The 21,298-nt window shown below is 39.7% G+C and overlaps 1 protein-coding gene across 1 annotated transcript in view; it reads left to right on the plus strand.

Annotated features, from left to right (window-relative positions):
• The window catches only part of LOC124283079 (glutamate receptor 2-like), an 85,193-nt gene that overhangs the window by 44,931 nt on the left and 18,964 nt on the right, over positions 1 to 21,298 (plus strand).

A 21,298-nucleotide genomic window follows, 5' to 3' on the forward strand; every position in this document is an offset into this window, starting at 1 on the left:
CCATCACCATGTAGAAATCCTAGGATGCCATCACGTAGATGTATCTTCTATCGTTAACCAACTAGTCAGGAGTGATAGGATTATCAAGTTCGGATTAACGAGTTCTGTATTAACCAGGTTCATATTTACGAATTCCGGGGATAATACTTAGGATATGTTTTAATAAGGAGCAGTTAAATCAGCATGTTTCGAAACAATTACAGTATTTACATTACAACGGGTTCTTGATTAACGAGTCTGATATTGTGTTCCGAATTCCGAAAACACATTTTCAACTCCTTGTTAAAAAGCGGGGGTGTCGTTTTATATGTCACATTAACAAAGGTAGGTTATTTAGTTCCCCATGCAGAGGGAATTTAAAAACAGAAATACCGAAACCACATAATGTCTTTCCACTTCTTTTGAAATGTGAGATCCAAAGCGCCGTCTCACGTCCCGATCTATAGATTTATATGCTTACTGGCACAAATGCACTGGCGCATGGGGCTGACTCATGCAGATAATGTTCCCTTAACGACAAGTCTTTCGAGATGTATGTAGACCTACATACAGAATCAAACCCCTCCGTGCAATTACCCCCAGCGTTCAATACCGGCTAGACAAAATTAATTCAAACCTGGAATAAAAGCCTGATTACCCAGTTATTACCAGAATACCCACAAAACCCCGCTAAACACGTGAAATTACAATTTGGATAATTCGTTGGAGGGATGTATTCTCACGTAAATACTACTTACCAGATTATCCATTCATTTCGGGTATTGATTTATTCAATTTGAAAGGTGGTTTGTCAAGTATAGCTAATCGGGGAACATCAACCTCTTGTCAATGACGGAGAGAATCGATATACGTGGCAATGGCGATGTAATAGTGGTTGTTAACTGGGGATTTATTGACGTGGAATGTTTCCAGTAGGGTTTCGTTGATTTATTTGCGATTGAAATCTATCCTTGGTCTGACAAGCAAGCACTTTGAAGGCACTCACGAAAAGGCTCCATTTGAAACGGAATACAAACATTGTATGTTTAATCTGATTATGAGATCCGGCTTTGCAAATATTGGCGGTTTATACGAGCGGATTATAATTGATAACTGCATTGAAGTATGGAATAAGTGAAGGCACCTTTACGAAAACATTTTCTAGAACGTAATGACTGATGTTTCATCTCTGTATTTGGGGAATCTTAAAACAAATATCCATGTCCGTTATCTCATAATGTTCTTTGGAGGATTCCGATCATGGGATATGTGCACCGGGGGATATATATATTCCTCTGTGTAGCGTTCTTCTGTGGTTTTCGTGGTTTTCTTGGTTTCGATTTTTATTTCGTTTTTGTTGTTGTTAGGTTGGGGTGGGCAGTTTGGTATTTTCACCATGGTGTTTTGGGTAGGAGTTTGCGTTGCGCTGCTTTGCTTTGCTTTGCTGTTATCGTTTGTTGTGTTGTGGTGGTGTATAGGATTTTTTTTATTTTCGTTGGGCGGGAGTGGTAAGTGACACTTAGTTTCCAATTTAAATCAATATTCACTGACGTAATTCATTTTCAAATTTGTAATAGCGTTTGGTCGGTAGAACTTCATTGTTATTCATATTTGGTTGCGAAACGGTGAGAATTATTAAGTTAACGTTTTTTTTAAAGAAATCAATCTTTCCTCGGGTGATGGCATCTCATGATGTTCCACAGAGCATATCTGAACAAAAATGGCAAATAGACAATAATTGTGGGAAGAACGTATTCCAAACATCTCACACTGTGCTCAAAACCTTGCAAACAACATTCAGACTTCTTAGGATCCTCCAATATTATATTTCCCAAATCAAGTGTCAATTTATGATACATTCCCGATCAAATACATCCGGACATTCCCCCGTGGTACCTAATACACGATGACGTCGAATCGATGCTGGTTCCGTGTCCCCGCAGAAATTCTGCCAAACTCCAATCCGTGTTTTGTTTACTAATATTCTGAGTAGTTATTCTACGCCATAGTCGCTGCTTCTTTGGTTGTTTCAAGTCGAATGACGATCATGAATGAATTCATGAAGAGCATTCATGGCGTTTTAGAAGATTACACGCCTTCAGTGAAGGTCGAGGTCAGAGGTGAACTTATTTCAATAAGTACATGGTGTAGATTCTGCTACCTTGATTACGCATAACAGACATCAATGTTAAATACGGGTGACTGCGGTTTTACGTTTCATCATGGGTGTCCGTGTTAACGAAGGATCTCAGCTAATGCTCAAGCATGTGTTGCGATATACATATATTTCGTTTACATCCCAATTCTTGGGTATATTTAGCAGAATTAGCGTTGGCTCCCAATTTTTCCCTTTTGATAAGCGGTAAATAGTTTTTAGGACAATAATTCATTTTAATGGTAGCACAGAGACTGTGTACAACCTTTCACCTGAAACTAGAAATTCAAATCATCATTCGTTAAACGTCTCTTCATTCTTTTTAACTCGATCTTCCGAACATTATTTGCTACTTCTGGAATCCTACTTTAAAAATCATCTTACTCGGCTGAATTCATATCTCCTGGGTTTACGCTTGTTTAAATATTATTGTGTGACATTTACGCAATGACTAGTTTTATAACTGTGGGAGCAGTAAGAGAGATGTTAACTCCGATCGTAGGTCACGTAACAGCAGGGCCTAGATTTTCGAAGCTCTCTTAGCGCTAAGATAGTCGTAAGTGCCATACATTAACATAGACTTACGACTATCTTAGCTCTAAGAGAGCTTCGAACATCTAGGCCCAGGATTGTTGTGTTTCTTCATGTATGTATCTTAACATCAACTACCCGCCAACCCTGCGGTGTCATCTGTATATTGTTACGGATTGTTAGCGTTAAGTACCAGTTAATGCAAGGTTGAAAATGTATGATTCGATAACCTCGCATTTTTTTATTATTATTATTTTTATTGTCTGACGTTTTAAATAAGTTCTTGAACTATATGAAGAAAGCGGAGTAAAACCTCACTCACACACTCACTCACTTACTCACTAACTGAGTCGTATAGCCCATGATGTCGTCAATATTCCTTTGGTATTATGCTAATGAACTTTATATGTTTGTGGTGAATCCTTGGCCCGTGATATCTAAACAATGTTTGAATATCATTAACCTTGTGTTTACGGCGTACAACTTCATTCATTTCTATTTACAAATATACATATACATATATACATTTATATGCCTGGGAATGGGATTTAAAGGCTTGGTTACTGATTAAAAGCATAATAAATTCTTTTCACTGAAAGGATTGTTTAACATATGTTTGGGGGTTGAAAACTGTGGTAGAGTTATGTTTCACAATATATGAACAAATTACTGTTCGCTACACTCACCCAACGTGATTACAATACTGACGGTCCCTTATATTTAATGTCATTGTAGAAACTCATGCTTGTCGTAAGAGGCGACTAACGGGATCGGGTGGGTCAGACTCGTTGACTGGGTTGACACATGTCATCGGTTCCCAATTACGCAGATCGATGCTCATGATGTTGATCACTGGATTGTCTGGTCCAGACTCGATTATTTACAGACCGCCGCCATATAGCTGGAATATTGCTGAGTGCGGCGTAAAACTAACCTCACTCACTCACTAATGTCATTGTCTCTGCTATAGCTATTAGATCTACCTCACTCACTCGTTGCGTTTGGATAGGATGTATATCAAGACGTTTGATACTGCCTTTTTGGACAGAACCCAGGAAGAAGGAACGTTTCCATGGCCGACATAACTCAGCTTTAACCCTAGATGATAACAAGGACAGCGCTGGACAAAGCGTGCGTTCACCTCAGCTGCACTGACAGTCAAAGCCTCTTTGAACGCCCGGCACACACCATTTCTAAAATTTCTTATTTTTCTTATTGATATTTCACTTTCCCGATAATTGCTCGAAGTTTCAAGACCTCGTTCATTACGGGGCCAATAAATCATGCATACGTCTATAAGAAGCTATATGTAGCTGGTATATAATGGTAATGCATTTGGTCCTTCGAACGGAAAAATGGTAATTTCGTTTCTTATCAAAGGTTTCCTTCAGAGTATAACACCATCAAACTCATTTTCAATAAATTACTTTCACGCTAAAAGGTTAATAGTATGTGAGGTACTTTTGAAATGCAGTGAATAGCTCTTAATTCAAGTAATTTATATGTAAATGGTAGCACCAGGCCATGTACGAGTTAGACACAGCCTCTCAACTGATACTGAAAATTCAAATCATCATTCGTTAAACCTCGCTTCCGTCTTTCCCTGCTCGATATTCCAGTCATTATTTGGTAAATCTAGATTCCTACTTTTAGGGATCATCTTGCCCGATAGAATTCATATCTCCTGGGTTTATGCCGTTATGATTGTCTGACATTTAGCAGCCGGACAGTGATTAGTTTTATAACTTTGGGAGCAGGAAGCGAGATCTTAAAACCGATATTCCAAACCTTGTTTATTCTAACATTTTCAGTGGTGTAATATTTCATTTAGCCGGTTCCCAGGGGGCGCTGTATCCTGTGATGAAGGAGCATAGTGATGCGAACCAGATACAGCTGGGAAAAGATAGCTTTACCATCATCTGTTCAATATGTCACTACGAGAGTAGGGATTGGCCCGTTTGAAAATGTACAGTGGAATTCTTCAGATGACTTCTATATCTCCTGTTGGGTGAAAATAATACAATGTTCCACCGTCTTAAATGGTGTATTACATTTCACTGAACTGGAAAGTTTAATAAGAATTTGAAATTCGATACAAAGTCAGGGGGTCGCCATCTTGGTTCCAAAACCGCTTCATATTTGTCCCACAGGTCGCGGAAACCAACAGGAACATATATCACAGCTCACAATAATCGATTGAACATAAACCGGAGAAGAAATAGATTGTTATGTGTCTCACAATCGTAGGTTTCTTGAACACCCATGGGACACATTCATTTGAGGCGAATTGAGGCGCCTCATACGACCAGGCAAGAACTGCCCCTGTTTGTAATTCTTCTTCAGGGATACAATGCACTCTATCCTAGAAGCGCATGGAAAATTTCGTGAAAAAAATCTAAAACTCTGGCTGAATTTTTTTGTAGATGATGCATTGCATTTGTTTCGATCTCTTTTAACGATGATAGTATGGCGTCGGCTTGTGAACGTTAAGTGGTTGTCGAGCGATTTGAAACGCTGTTGTGAGGAATGGGAAAGGATATATGCCGCTGTTAGTAGTACTTCATAACAATATACAATTGCTGTAAACATGGGGAATCAAACCCGACCTGCCAGTGTTCGAAGCCAGCACTCTAACTACAGTATGTAGGAGACCACATCGTACTGTAATGTTATTTATTTTGTTGGTTTGTTGTTTAACGCCGCACTCCGCAATACCCCAGCTTTATGGCAGCGGTCTGTACCTAATCAAGTCTGGGCCAGACAATCCAGTGAATTGAAATGTGAAGACATGCAACATGAATAATGTATTCAAAGAAAAACATTCAAGGCTTTCAAAAATGTTAATGGTTGACATGTAGATAATTCAAAAATTGACCTATCTCTCTGATAACAATGTTGTCTGGCGTAGTCCCTATGTTGGCTTGTACGATATGCCCCGAGTTAGTTTGTTAGGTGAACAAATTGCTTGCCTTTGCATGTGTTTGTGACATGCGCCACCGATATGTTCTTCGGACACCTGATATCCTCACTATCTGTTAGTGATTCAAAAACACATCCGACATAGAGTCGGAACAGGACTGTTAAAATGAATATCACCATGGAAATGCTACTGTCGCGTGTATCTACCTTGTCATGTTGTTTACATCTTGGTTTGATTAAAATCACCGTGTATGTACACGTGCCCTTATAATTACATGTTATGGATATGATTTATATTACAATTGATTATGATATGTTGGCGAACTGATATAAAGGACTCGAACTGTGCTTTTTCTCCGCCTTCCTTTACAATGATAATTGGATTATTTGCGGCTATCGGGGAACATTTATCTATTTATTAATTTATTTAATTATTTATTATGTATGTATGTATGTATGTATGTATGTATGTATGTATGTATTTATTTATTTATTTGTATTTATTTACTTACTTATTTATTTATTTTCCATTCATTCATTGATTCATTTATTGGAATACTCCATTAGGTAAGGCTCCATGACGTATAGGTTTTCTCAATAAAGAAGGAACCTCGTATATATAAAATTATTTCTCAAGACATTCGGCAAAGGAACATTATTCTGCCCAGGAGATAGTGGAACATTTATGGTGTGACCTTTGATATTTCCGTTGTGATAATGTAACATTTGTTTCACCTATACATTTGTTACCAACACCATGTTCATGGACATGTATGTAGCATACGAACTGGCCTATTTCCTAACACGGGACCGTCTAATCATATAACCAGTGTAATACCATAGGACCGTAACACGAAAAGGGAAACTATATGTGTGTCGTAATTTGATTTGAACCTGACTTTGAATATTTAATTATTGATATCACATACAGTGAATTGTTTCCATTCTGACTGAATAGTGATGTTTGTGTGGCAGGGCTCATGTCGGAGTGTCGTCTTAACTGACGTGATTTTATTACAAGTATTTCTTCAGTCGTGTAGCGTCTCACTAGCAGCGAGAGGTTTATATTAATGCGATTAATATTGAACAAGAGGACATCTATCTTCATTATACAGAACAAAGCCAATTCCAACTGCTGAAATGAGCTGATAGTTAAAAATAAAGTTTCATAAGAAAGCGCTTGCCTTCGTTTAAAAATCAACGATGAGCCGAATGTCATCTTCAATCGGCAAACCAGTATTAGTTGTTGAAGTGGGTCATATTTTTCATGATTTTGGTTGTAATCGATTTCTCAGATGTTCTTTGAACAAACTTTTAAACACTAATTGAGGTGAATTCATTAACACAATGAAAATAGCATATCGATTTTGGTGAAATATCTTAGGAATTATCGAAGAAATATGCACGTACCACGTTATATTCCCAGTATGTTATGCTGATGTCCGAAAGGTTTTGGTTTTAAATTGTAGATAGCCTGGCTTGGTATGAACTTTCCAAAATGGGAAGTGAGTAATAACATCTTTTAGCTGCAATCAACAATAGTAAGTATATATATAACGACAAGCCAGACATACATTCGACAAATCTAAACCAGTAGTTATTCAGTGGTTATGTTCGTAACAACGTATGCCGTTGGGAAACGACATTGACAACATCAACATCGTGACCACAGATTGTCCTTCGACAACTTCGTCAGCGAAATAAATTTGTGGCACCAGAAAGATGGATGTAAACAAACCGGAATCGGACACGGAATTTGCGTGTGTGTATGTCATAACCACTTAGCTAACAAACTCCCATTACTTTCTACATACACATAGACTCTACAAAGCACTACCCTTAGCCAAGTCTTTCACATCGATACTCGAGACCCCCTGAGAACGTAGAGACACTGGTTAACCGTAATGGTCGCCGACTGAGAATTTGTTTCTTTGTTTATGAATACGATAGTTCTCCACTGAATATTCATGAACACGGGTCAATCAGATATCCTTCAAGATGGAGCAGTTGCCAGTCAAGCTTTGAATACGTTAAAAGAATGTTTTAATATGTAGATTGAGTTATAAGCAGGAAATATACGAAGTTATTGTATACCTTTTACATATCACAGAATCACATGAATATTTCATCAGCGGGCAAAAGGTACAAGAATTGTCATTTTTAGGATCACATCCTGGAAGCAGAATTAAGTCATATAAATTATTTTGTTTGCTTGTTCATGAACGCCGCATTCAATATCATCAGTTGTTATAGTGTTGTTGTTGTTGTTGTTGTCTGGAATCCCAGAGAAGGAAGGATAACTATATATGGTTGAACAACAAAGGTCTGTAACAAGCGATACAGACAACATTGTTCCGAATGACATGTCATTTATTTATTTTTTTATTTATTTATTTATTTATTTATTTATTTATTTATTTATTTATTTATTTTTTTTTTTATTTATTTTTTTTTTTACATTTATTTATTTAATTTTGTATTACGTAATGACTTGTGTTCATAGACGGGTAATATATTCTCTCTACGAATGTGTCTTTTTATGGAGCAGCTTAAATATTGAGGATTGTTAACATTTGCACGGTTTATTCATGAGTGACTGCATCTCAAAGCGGGTTGAAAGTGAAATCAACCGGGAAAATCAAATGATTGGTGTCTTTAACAAACAAGATCCAGACAGTATCGGTGCTGACAGTCGCCATCGTATCACACCAGAGGTCGCCCAAGACCACCTTCCACACAACGGAGCAGGACAATAAAATGGAAATATAGGCATGACGACAATGCATCAACAGACTTCATCACGATTCAAACAGCCCTGTGTCCAGATACACCCCAACAGACAAAGACCCCATGTACTGCCACCATTCCACCAGCTACCTCATTCCTATCACTCAGCAGGGAGAGATTTTGATTAAGTTTTCCAACTTTATAAAGACTATTTCAGACAAGGTCCCACCCTCATTCATCATCCCAGCTTTCAAAGAAAGGTCTTAGCATGGCAAGATGGGAATGGGCATCATTAACAGAAATCAAAAGAAGAAACAGCCACCTCGTACCGTTGCCTCATCAGCCTACATGTTCGTGCGGGAAATTGCCGATGCAGCATCCCACTATTTTCTTAAGACAGAAGAAGACAGTGGTCGATCTAAACTTGAGCCTCTGGGATCGATGCAATCTCTTGGAAAACAAACCTGTATCCGCCCTTCGCCTATTAAGGCTTGCTTTCGCAGTAAAACACTAGTTAGATGGGGATGCTGCTCTTATCGAAGCGTGCAGGCGGGTGATGACGCTGGTTAGTCCAGTGAGGAATATTCCCGTGGGCATGTTCATTTGAAAAGCACGGCGGTTGATGATAAAACTATCAAGAATATGTTTTAAAAAGTTTATCGCATGAAAGGTTAGATATAGTTTACAAATTAGATATTTGTACAGTTATATAAGTTAATTTCTGATGACATACGTGATTATTGAACGCTTGTGCATTGTAGAAGAAGCAACAGAAAACAGTTATCATCGGATGCTGTGTAAATACTCAGTTGACAAAATATATCCTCTTGATGTGGTCGCATAAACACTACAAAGAAGGTTCAATGCAAAAAGCCTCCAAGGTCAACCATTCCATGTTTTTAATATAGTAACCTTAAAGTGACCCCAAATGTCAGACAGTCACTCAAACGCGAAACACTGGGGAGGTTTGTGACCGTTGTGCCTACCAGCAGGATGTTCCTGACCTACATGTCTGTCGAACTGGGAGGATCGGCTTAGGTGGAATGTGTTTGTAGGTCAAAGTTCATGCTGCTCTGACTGTGGGGATTATTGTAAAGGTCAAGGTCGCGATACCCTGACTGTGGGGATTATTGTGAAGGTCAAAGTTCACGATGCTCAGACTGTTTGGATTATTATGAAGGTCAATGCGCACGATCCACTGACCCTAGGGATTACAGTAAAGGCCGAGATTCACGCTGCTCAGACTGGTTACGGAGCGATTCAAGTTTCATGCGTCGGCTAGTCAATGTTTACGATGCTCAGACTGCGTGGAGGTATGAAGGTCAAGGTTCTGACTGGGGATTTCGGCAAAGGTCGAGGTCGAATAACAGGATGTCGTTAAAAACCTGGACGTCGACATCTCCAATACAGTTATCGTCTTTTAAGAAGAGTCTGTTAGTACCGAAAACGATGTTATAAACTTAAAGATGATGTGAACTAAGATAAGATACAGACGCCATTTTAACGCTTACAATGTTTTTATATTTTGTATGACGTCATAGGTGGCCGAGTTATCTAACGCATCGCATTTCGCTGTTCAGAGCTGCGTGCCTTGGACGTGCCAGAAAACTGTGATCGTTGTTACATTCCAAGATTCTCCCGAATTATGTCAACACTCTGTTCAACAAAGTGCTCTTAGTCTTAGACCAACATCGTTTCCAGCTTTCTTCTCACATTAACCTGTCTCTCTGTGACACTGCGGCGTAAAATATCGTTCATTCAAAGCTGCACTATCTATCGTCGCTACTGCACGTTGTAAATATTCAACACTGCACTGTAGCCAAACGTTATTTATAAGCCGGATTATCAGCTAAGTCATTGCATCCGTTTTCACGTGATGGTTTTAGTAGATATCTGACCCACCAACACTGCCCAGCTCTGCTTTGATGAAAGAAGCTATAATATTCACCTGCTATATGTATTTATTCATGAAACACAAATCTGTTGAGTTTTGGTTATTCTTGGTTCTCTGATCTCTACAGAAATTGCAGATCCGTGCTGCCAGAACCGACATTAATACCTCGGCACGCAATATGCTTTTCATTTCTAGCAGCAGTTCTTATTTGGTCTCAGTCACTGAATACAAATCAGGTACACTGAACTGTGTTGTGTTTATAGGACTTGGTTGGTTCAATGTAAACAGAGAAGTGGTGAGTGGGTGAACCCTGTTTTGCATTCCTTTGAACTCCGTCTCAGTTGCAACACTGTCTGTCAGTTGGCACTGTTCCCCACACTAGGCCTGTCTCGCAGATTGGGACTAAGTGTACAGGGATCTACCTGGTGTGTGTTGTACACTATCGGAAATGCTTTGGTTCATGGCTACTTAATCGATGCCCAGTCAAGGCAATTAACAAATAAGATGTGACGTGCTTTCGAATCCTTACGCTATGAGTATATAAATGACTTACAAAACACATTTGGGGTTGAATGAAGAGAATAGCCGCTGCCACAAGGCCAGAAATGAATTATTTGTATGGTTCACACGGGCATGTTATAGTCGGATCCAGGAATGTTCAGGGGGTGGGTGTGTCGAATCCCTTGAACACCCTTAGTCGATTTTGTTTTTAAAATCATGTTAAGAATATCAAAGCAATATATAAGTTTCATTGTGGTATTGGCTTAATGGTTAAAGGGTTTTACTGCTTTGCTTGGTCTATGTTTTAAGAAGTACAAATGCAAAGTCTCAATATGCAACTAATCTAATCCTGTTCAACATTTCTCGGGGATACGAATAGATTACCTCCTTGCATGATGTGAAATAGCAGCGATCATAATTCTGTCATGCTCAATGAATACAGATCAGATTTAAGTTACTTTTTTATAGTTTTCTTTCGAAAAAAGTGGGAGGTGAATGAGTTGGGTTGAAGTACGCTGACTACAGGATTTCAGTCATTTCGCCGGTTGTCGACTTACAGACAATCGCATTAAAATATTTCTTTAGGAGAAAATCGGAGGACACCTAAATAGAAGGTCGCGTCAGATGACTTATGTGATTAGTTAATCAACGTTGGAGCTTCTTGGTTTTTGATGTCAGTAAGCGAAGCGTTCAGATTAGCAGGTCTGCTTTGTTTTCGAAAGAGACCTTTCTCGGCCTTTTCCGGATATACATAACGAAGGCCGCACCATTAGATTAGACAATGACATCAACATTCAAGACGGATGCAATCTTACGTACATGTGTATCCGGCTTGTCTTGTCACTTGTTAAAACAAGATAATGAAGAAATGAAGCCAAATTGTTGTAGAAAGCTGACCATTGATTTGGCACAGTAACCTTAGCGTCCTTCATTTAGATCAGGTGGTCAATGGACGCTCGGGGGTCACATTAGGTTACCTTTTTTGAATGCTACCGAGAACGGATCTAAGGGTACATCCTGTGAGATATCTATCGGAGTCAAGTCGTTGATACTAATGAGACTGGTTGTCAATGGTCTACATACCAGACTGTTGTCAGAGAATGGAAGAGAGTGCTCCACAAACATAAACTGCCGTCCAAAGAAAGTTAACACATGAAAACTTGATGTGACAAAAATAGTGTTTTCAGACTGTTACAAGGCTGAGAACAACCCCGAAAGACTGCAAACAGAAAAAGTATGACTCCGATATCGGCCCATATCACCATAGACTAGAATCGTGTTTCATTTCGTCACGAACAAACACTGACGCATTGCAAGGTTGTTTACACCATAAATACGGTACTGTACACCTATCTTCCTTTGAGTGCATAAAGGACTTATCGTCCTGTGTTCATGGGTTAAAGGAAAACTTCAGATGACAACAGCGCAGAGAGTGTCATTGTGGCTATAGAATCAAACTGTACCTCGGAGCTTTGTATGTCAGTCATAACACAAGCATCAACCAATTCCAATTGCTTGTACGAGATGCTGCGGTTCAAAATGCCCCCCGCTCTGGTCCCGCCTTATTTACATGTTATGTTATACAGATGGAATACAGATCGGCATTGAACAGAACGCACCCAAAAACACTCGTCAGCTCCTTCGTGATGCTATAATGTCACACAAGACAATAATCAGCCTCGACAGCTTCACTTGCGAACAAAGGACCCCGTTGTTCAAAAAAATATCAACCAGCTAAAACCCTCTCCGAAGGACAAAAGCTCTTATATAACAGCATGCTCTTGTGTCACGTTGTAAGAGCTCTCAGATCGTCGAGAAGCACTCGTGGTATGTGTGGAGGTCCTCTGAAGCATTTAAACCAAAAACGTGATTTAAACTGACAAACAGAGTCACATTTCGTGCGAGGGGATCGCCTTGCCAATTGAAATTATTCACCATGACAGGGCGGCGTTAATGCGAGCCTTTGTCAAGAAAAATCGATATGGAAGAGCAAGAGCTTAGAAACGATGCTTGGAGCGAGCGGATCCGTTGCAGTGAGGGAGGGTTTCGGAGGAACGGCGAGCAGAACGTCGAAGCAATAGCTGGAGTGCGCTTGCTACATTGAATTATATTTGCCACTTTAAAACACGCAGGATCAATAGCAGGAACCGTGTTGAACTGTATCTGATCCTTATCAGCCAGCGACATAAATAAGGATCCTTATTACCCACTCAAACCAGAGCAATTTGTAAATGGTCAACTATTTAGTTGTTTCGACGGCGAACAATGCCTCATTCTCAAATACAGAGCAGTCGCCGCGAACTCCTACAAAAAGGCTTTGGGATTAAATCGGAATCGAGATCATTATTTTTTTGTTATCAGTTGGCAATTTGTTGATAAATTGCTAGGATAAGGTGAAAATTTAATTTGAAGATTGCGGTCGATTATTCTGCGTGGACTCGTACCGGATGCTTTGAAATTTCAAACACTTTCATACAAAAAGCCGAAAATTTGGATATTGAAAACGATAATTCCAGCCCATTTGTTTGCCGTTGGCGTATCTTTTCATCTTTCCATGCGAGTATTTTTTACGAGGCTCTAAATGCGTACACATGTCATTATGTATTAGGGAATCTTGTAACGGAATAATTGGTAGGATGAAATATTGATAAATTTGACGCCAAAACCATTATTGGGAATATATCTAATTTCCGAATCAGCAATTATGATGGCAACAGAATCGGTTCTTTAAAGACGTGTAGTGGCTGTACAAAACATACTTTATGTGTTTAGCTCTATTTATACCGAATAAAATATCTTCAGATACGCTGAACACCATATAACGTAGTCGACGTCACTTCAAAAAAAAACGTTACGACAGATACAGCTATGTTCATATTTCACCACGTTCATCTCAACATTAAAAATTACATCAGATGTTTGATCAACATTCTGCAGACAAGCAAGAAACCCAAGAGGTGGCCCAGCTGGTACAGCGTTCGCCCAGAGCTCCAGTTCGATTCCCACATGGAGCCGTTTGTGAATCCTATGCACTGCAGTGGAGCCACAAATCGCGAAGACACGCATTCATTCAGCAAGAACTGACTCGGGACGATGTCATTTCAGACAGGTTATCCCTTTCTGAACTCCGATTGTAGATGGTCCCAACGAGCCCCATCTGAATAGACGCTGGAAATTAAACTTTTTTCCCTTTTTATTGGACCAGTCGCCGAGTGCTGAGGTCTTTATTTCCGTGGAAGGAAATTTCTCAAAAGTGATGAATCATTTATTCTGATGGACGTCTTGGGTGTAATTTCTACAGTCGTCTTCCACTGCGATCTGTTATTCCTGAGGCCTCTGATACAGTTCGCGTGCAGGTTTTACAGTGATTATACCATCCCGACCAAGTTTCTATTGCAGTAAACAACTTACTGACACACACGCATGCCCGCACGCACACGCACACACACAAATATTTGTATGCAATCCCAAACCCATATCTTTACAAATGTACATACACATACGAATATACATGTCCGCATAAACATAAGCATTATACATATATATACACATATATACGCATCAAGACGTAAGCCTTAGTATGGTGATCTACCTTCAGTTGTTGGCGATCTATAGCCCGTATTTTATATTGTAATGTCTTCTTTGATTGGAATATTTTAACTTTGCTCGCTAGTTTTATATTTATATCTGTGATTCTCTAGTATTTTTACTGTCCATCGTCGACAGGTTTTAATCTTCAAAATGTTTCCACTTTTTATTGTATGGATTGTTTTCGTCACGATATGGCTGAGATATTGCCGATGTGACGTTAAATAGTAACTCACTCACTCAAGACGTAAACACACACGTGACATATTCACATGCACACACATAGACATTCATACACACACAATCATATGCGTACAAATACACATATTCATAAACATTAACGTACACATTGGCATACACACAAACAACAGAGAAGTTTTCCACAATACACTTTGCCATGTTCTTTGCCTGACGTTCTCTAATTGTTGTTAACAACAACAAAATATTTTTACCCATTATCTTTGTCAGTTGTTGAACTTATAAAGCAAAGAAAGGCAGTCAACGTTTCAGGCCGTCTGTTGTTTTGAATGTTGGTAGTGATGTATGTAATGATGCAATTCAATTTCTCTTTAATATAATAAAGTGTTTATCACATGAATTACAATAACAAAGACATCAACAATTGGTTAATCTGGGAACCACAAAGTCCGCGTTAACAGGGTTTAACTTAATTTTGCCATACGTTTTCTGAGCACACGTTCAACACAGCACGGGTTTTTCAGAGTTTTAAAACAACCCATACATTTAAAGGGACATGGACATGTTTTTAGGCTGCTACGCCATGTTTTCTTATTAACCAAATTGGAAGCTCAAAACCTTAAAACAGCATATTTATTTTCAAGCACAGAAATGAAAAAAAACATCGCTTTGTCATTGAATATGTAAAGAGCATTTTGTTGGTTTAATTGGGCTGAAGATGAACCTGGAGTCTTTCCGAAGAAGTATACACAATATTAGATTTAACGCATAAACACTTTATAGACCACACGTATCTGTCTTTACTCGTTGTGCACACGGATTAATCTGTGAATCATTTAATCGAAATTGTTTAAAAAATTACTGATTATCAATTTAGTTTCCTGTGGAGCGACCATATGGTAACTCCGCAAGTCAATCCGTACAGGTGTTACGTCCCTTGAAAGTGCCAGGATACAAAGACCTTTCCTCCAATATTTAGCTGTTATGTCGTCACGTAATTGGAATAATTACCAACACGGCGTGTAGCCCAACTCTGTCACCTCTCTTAAGGCGTGTGTTTTGTGTTTTGCAAAACACAACAGTCATTGCAGCAAGAATTTAATCGAATTTACGACGCCAAATAACTCCTGTCATGGGCGACACTTGACTTTGAACAAAACTTGTTTCAGTTTTTGTGCATCACACAATCTTCAGTTTCAAATTGAAAAGTCTCGCCAGCACTTGTAAGCTTTCTTCCAGCGATTGTTTTGGCCATGTGTCATTAACTGAATACATAGAATTGTTTCAAATATTGATTTTTATCCCGTCTCTACAATGAACAGACCTAGTTACGTGTGTCCCCTGTATGTATAAGTGTAGGTCACTTACAGACTCTAATCACCTCTATTGATATGTATGATTAGAATAGCAATGTGCTTCATGTTACCGCCAGAATGCTCCGGTGTATGCCGAGGTGTAACAATATATGGCATTCTTTGTAACACATGGGGGATCTAGTTAGCCAGTCCGGTTATTAGGTCCGTTCGCTCCGGTGTATGCCGAGGTGTAACAATATATGGCATTCTTTGTAACACACAGGGGATCTAGTTAGCCAGTCCGGTTATTAGGTCCGTTCGGTTCGATTCCGAGACTGGTATCGTGTTTTCCCCATAAAACTACCATTCAGGTTGTCTCCCATCTGAATATTGTTCAAGGATTAAACATATGCTAAACAAAACCATATATACGTTTGTGACGGGTGCCTTGCGGTGTTGCAGGAAACGCTCACCTTTTAGCGAACACCCGTTATTAGAGATTCATGCAACATGTTCATGATGCAGTGAGAATGGTAAAAGTGACTGATTAAGGCAAATATGACTTGAGGATAGTGAAAGGTTCTGTCGGTTGTATTTCTATTATGAATACGGATGGTGTACTATGTTTTATCCATTTACATCTGTACTACAAACTATGCGTATTTATTTCCTTGGCCATAGTGGGGTTAGCAGTAAGTATTAGGGGATAGGGATGCGCCTCTGCTAAAATGGGCAAGTTCAAACCAGAAAGAAAAACTATTTTTCCTGCACATATTCAACTTAAAAAAAGTATTCGCCTAGTAGTTCACATGGGTTGACTCAAAGCATTACAGATATTACAAGTTACTGAATTATTTTTGGCGGCTTTGAAACGATTCATATTTTCCACATTTACTTAGAGTCCATTTCCACAGTAAACACACAGCGTCTTATGTCACTTGCAGTCTTGCTCGGAATCATTATATTGTAGAGGGAATTGAGAGGGTGAGTCTACATGTAAAAGAGTGTTAGAGAACAATGCTGCTGCACTCTCACACACACACACGCACGTGGTAACACGTCGCCGTAGTCTTAACTCCAAATTAACACCTCTTTTCACTTCACTTTACAAAAAGAGGCTGTTGCAGTAATGGCATTTAGTGATACACCTGGTTCCGTATGATTAGAGTTATATCTGTGCCACAATTGCGCCTTAACGATTGTCCTCACGTCTACAGACTTGGAGGAAGCACCGATTCAGATGTACTCTGATTGTTGCGCCGTGATCCGTCAATCTCCCCTAGTCTCCGCGGAGCCAGTGTCACGTGCGGATATCGAGTGGAGATAATCTGTCCGATACAATTAGCCAAGGCAAACTCAGCTCTGTCCAGTCGGAGCATGGACAGTTGATTCCACAAGGGTCAACGTCAGATACAATTTGCAAAACCAGTCTCACCCACGCGAAACTTTGATTACACCTGATAAGGGCCGCAGGTGAACATACAGAATCACTCAGAGTGGATCTCGCGAGATGTACTCCACGGTTTGTGATAAGGCCATCCTCAGATACAATTACCAAAACCATGATTGTTTCGGGTGATAATCCCTGATAAGGGCTGCAGGCTAAATACAAACGTTGAAAATGGATACATTTTAATTAAATTTCTAACAAATATCAGCAAATCGATTTCATCGCACACGTGGTGTCAGTTACAAGACACCTATTTTCGACAGTGGCACATGCGTTTCATCCCTTGATACGTATGTGGAAAAAAACGGTATTTGGGTGAAAAAATCCAATTGACTGAATTAACACACAAATGACATTTGTATGGCGAATTATAGAGATTATCCTGTCACGGACGGGAACGACAAACGCGGTCTAACGCCGTGATGACGTTGCAACCTGACTGCAAATCGTAAATAGTATTGATGGTACTGGTAATGGGATATGATTATTAGTCGTGAACGTAGGGACTACAATGTCAGATAGTATTTGCAAATTCAACCTATCATTATCTTGTCGTTAAATACAGATGTTATACCGTAAGGAGACTGGAACTGGAAGTCAATGAGCCCTGAATATGGATTTGTAATACGCAATGAAGTCACGTTTCCTTCGATATTCACCCCATTTGAAATTAACGTTTGGGAACCCATATGTGAACTTCAAATTATTTAAATGTTTATGTTAAAGTTGGCAATGGCAACTGCGAATACCATTTCAGGTAAAGCCATAAATCCTTATATTCCGGACCCCGTCTAACAGGAATCCCCAAATTTCAGAATTCATTTGCTTGAAAACGTTTGTAGTCAATTTCACCGCGTACCTATGCACTACCAGATGGCTAAACGAGCGTAAGACGAAATGCAATGTGTGAATTTGCTTTAAAGGCTTTCCCTTACACACAGTTCTCGTGAATACTGTAATCAGTAAGTTGCAGCCGTTTAGAGATGCGGTGAACTTCACCCACATCGATGCCAGGGTTGACCTTGGTTTCTGCCCAGCACTCCGCTCTCTGTTAACAATCCTACGGTTTTCTATGTTTGAATTAAGGGGAGAGGGTGGGTGTGACGGGGGAGGGGTTGGCATTCACTGTAAAGAGTCCTTGGGTTTCTTGATCTTGAAACACCGCCGATATGTAGTTTTATCGGGCACCTGTCGTAGTGGCTGTGGCAGTCGATGACGTGGATGTAAGCCCACTGGTAATGTTTATGTCGGCGTTTTATCGCAGCACGTGTTAGAAAGAGCCAGCAGCAGGCAGACGTCATTTTATGCAGTGACTTCAAATTACACACCGGTTTGACTGCAGACGATTCCAGTTGAGCGCGAAATTAAGTGAAATTGCAAATTTGCAATGATGTTTGCTCTTTGAAGGAAAAATGGGACATATTTTGGAGCGTATTTTTACGAGAGTTTCTGGACGCAATACAGACGTCTACCACAGAGCGAGACGCCAGTGTAGTCTGGAAAGCCCGACTTTCCGATGACGTTGCTGGTCTCGTCACAACTTAAGGGACGTTACTGAATAATAATAACAAAAATAATCATGACAATCATCACCACCATGAACAATTATGGGTAAACGATCATAAAACCATAAAATTGTACCTAATCATTCTATAATACTAACAACAAACCAATTGTGGCTCAATATTCGTTTCCGTTCTGTCAGCAAAATACAAGCATTTCCAAAATACAAGATCTTTTTCAATCGTGATTAATATATTTTCGTCCTTACAATTTCCAGGTCTTAAACAATATATGATATCAGTTGTCAGTCACATACCGCCATTATCTCAATCTTAACGATACATGTCTGAGATGAAGCGTATCCCAATAGTCATACAAATACACGTCGGCATTAAACGCTTCAGAGGAGGAGGGATGTTCAAGTACTTGGTGCCTGGTTTCACTTCAAGCATGTGAAGTCTAGGACAGACTTGTAAGCCAAAGCTGTATATCGTTCCATCGGTTACTATGACTACAGCCTGCGGACTCCTGCCGCATGTCAGATTAACAACATCCAACAAAATCTGCAAAAACCACCACTACCGAACAGTAGTGAGCGGTAATAACCGTACTTTGAAGCCTATCAACCTGTTTCGCCACCAATCTAATTCTAACATGTGCTTAAGTAGGTCATTCCGGGCGCTACTAAAATATACTGTTTCAAAGGCTTTGTCCAGTAGAAGTGGGCAGATCCATTCCATTCCCACGTCCCCCTTCCGCATCCCCTCTCTCGTCCAGATTGGGGGCGGTGGGGCAGCCTAGTAATTAAACCGTTCGCTCGTCACGCCGAAGGCCCGGGTTCGATTCCCCACATGGGTAGAATGTGTGATGCCCTTTTCTGGTCTCCCCTGCCGTGATATTGCTGGAATATTGCTAAAAGCGGCGTGAAACCAAACTCAGTCAGTCTCTTCCTGATTATGTTTTCTATCTGTTACTTTCTCAGTTTCATCTAAAGAGTTTATTTAGTGCACAATACGATGTCCTTCGTACCATCGAGTTAACCGTACTTGGCACCAACGGGTCAACACGTGTGACGATATTACACGAGCAAGTTGGCCGATGCCGACTGTTACTTCACCTTGACGAGGTTGAATAGAAGATATTACCTGAAACTATTTATGCACTACATACGAATGGTGAATGAATATTTCTGATTGCATCTGAGATGGACTTTGGCGATGGAATTTATTGGTAACTGTTTTCAACCCCTCCGAGGTCCGCCCATACATGGACACTACTGAAGTAGGTTTTCTATTGAAAATACCCTCACCACCATTTGCAAAATGCTTGACAATTGTTTGTTCCGAATTTGGGAAGATGTTGAAATCTGACGGTGCCAAATCTGATGAATACGGTAAACGAGTTCTTAGCCACTGTCATGCAGTGCAGCCATGTTGGCTACAGACTTGTGCACTGTTGGACTGGCATGGTGTAACACGAGGTTCTGACAACTCAACACCGAGTTGCTATAAGAGGAATAGTTATTGTTATCAGTCTTACTGACTCTGGATTTCATTCATTTAATGGATCCCCGGGAAGACAACGACTCGATATATCAGATGTATTTATGTATAATTGTTCTCGTAATCCACTGAAGTTTCAATTTTTATGATAAAAAAAATGATATTTAATGTTGATTAAACCATTGAAAAATGGTATAAAACCTACTATAAAAGAGAGTCTTTCATTTTGTGCATTCTTAACCAATCAAAAGGAACACGAGTTTTTTACTAAAACTGAGACAAAGGAAGTGGGAGATGGGAAGGAAGCCTTAGAACAGGAGGGGATAGTACTCAGCATTCGGAAACCTTTAAAAATGGTGAAAGGGATGCACATAACAGGGCAGCACTAAAAACAATTATGTGTAGACATATTTGGACAATGTACGTTGATTAGTTGTATTACTAATATTCTTTTAGAGCGTGATTATTGCGGGTGGGGTGTGCACATTGCACTTCCTATCTGCGTTTGTGGTTAACACCCACAGTGGGTGTGATATATGAATAGTGTCCCTTAGTTCCATGTAAACATATTTCTGAAGAAGAGTTGACACAAGTCCCGACAGTTCTCACAATTACATCCCATGATATATAGTTTTCTTAACAGTAGTGAAAGCGGCTTGAAACATCATACATTTACTCACTCACTCTCTCCTTGTTAACGACATGTTTGTCGTATCTGTATCCACGTCCCCAGATAACGACTCTAAACCAGGAACTTATTTAGTTATTAGAGCTAATAGGGCGGAATAGAATTGTTTCATATTGTCACAGCCTTCATAATGGACGCGAGCCTGCAACTCGCATACCAGCATCAAACGATACAATTACCCGTTCGCTTCATCACTTGGTACAAACACGGTGCATTACTGCTGGCTACAGCTCGGTGTTTCATGGAATGTCTGGTCGGGGCACTGTCACCCATATATCAACACCACGATCGATAACTTGCACAACAGTCAATCCAGTTATGCGTATAGACGCCCATCCATCTTCGTTCTGCAACGCTCTGTGGTGAGG

This window comes from Haliotis rubra, unplaced genomic scaffold, assembly GCF_003918875.1.
Source record: "Haliotis rubra isolate DU_JTF1 unplaced genomic scaffold, ASM391887v1 Scf31, whole genome shotgun sequence".
Classification (NCBI taxonomy): Eukaryota; Metazoa; Mollusca; class Gastropoda; order Lepetellida; family Haliotidae; genus Haliotis; species Haliotis rubra.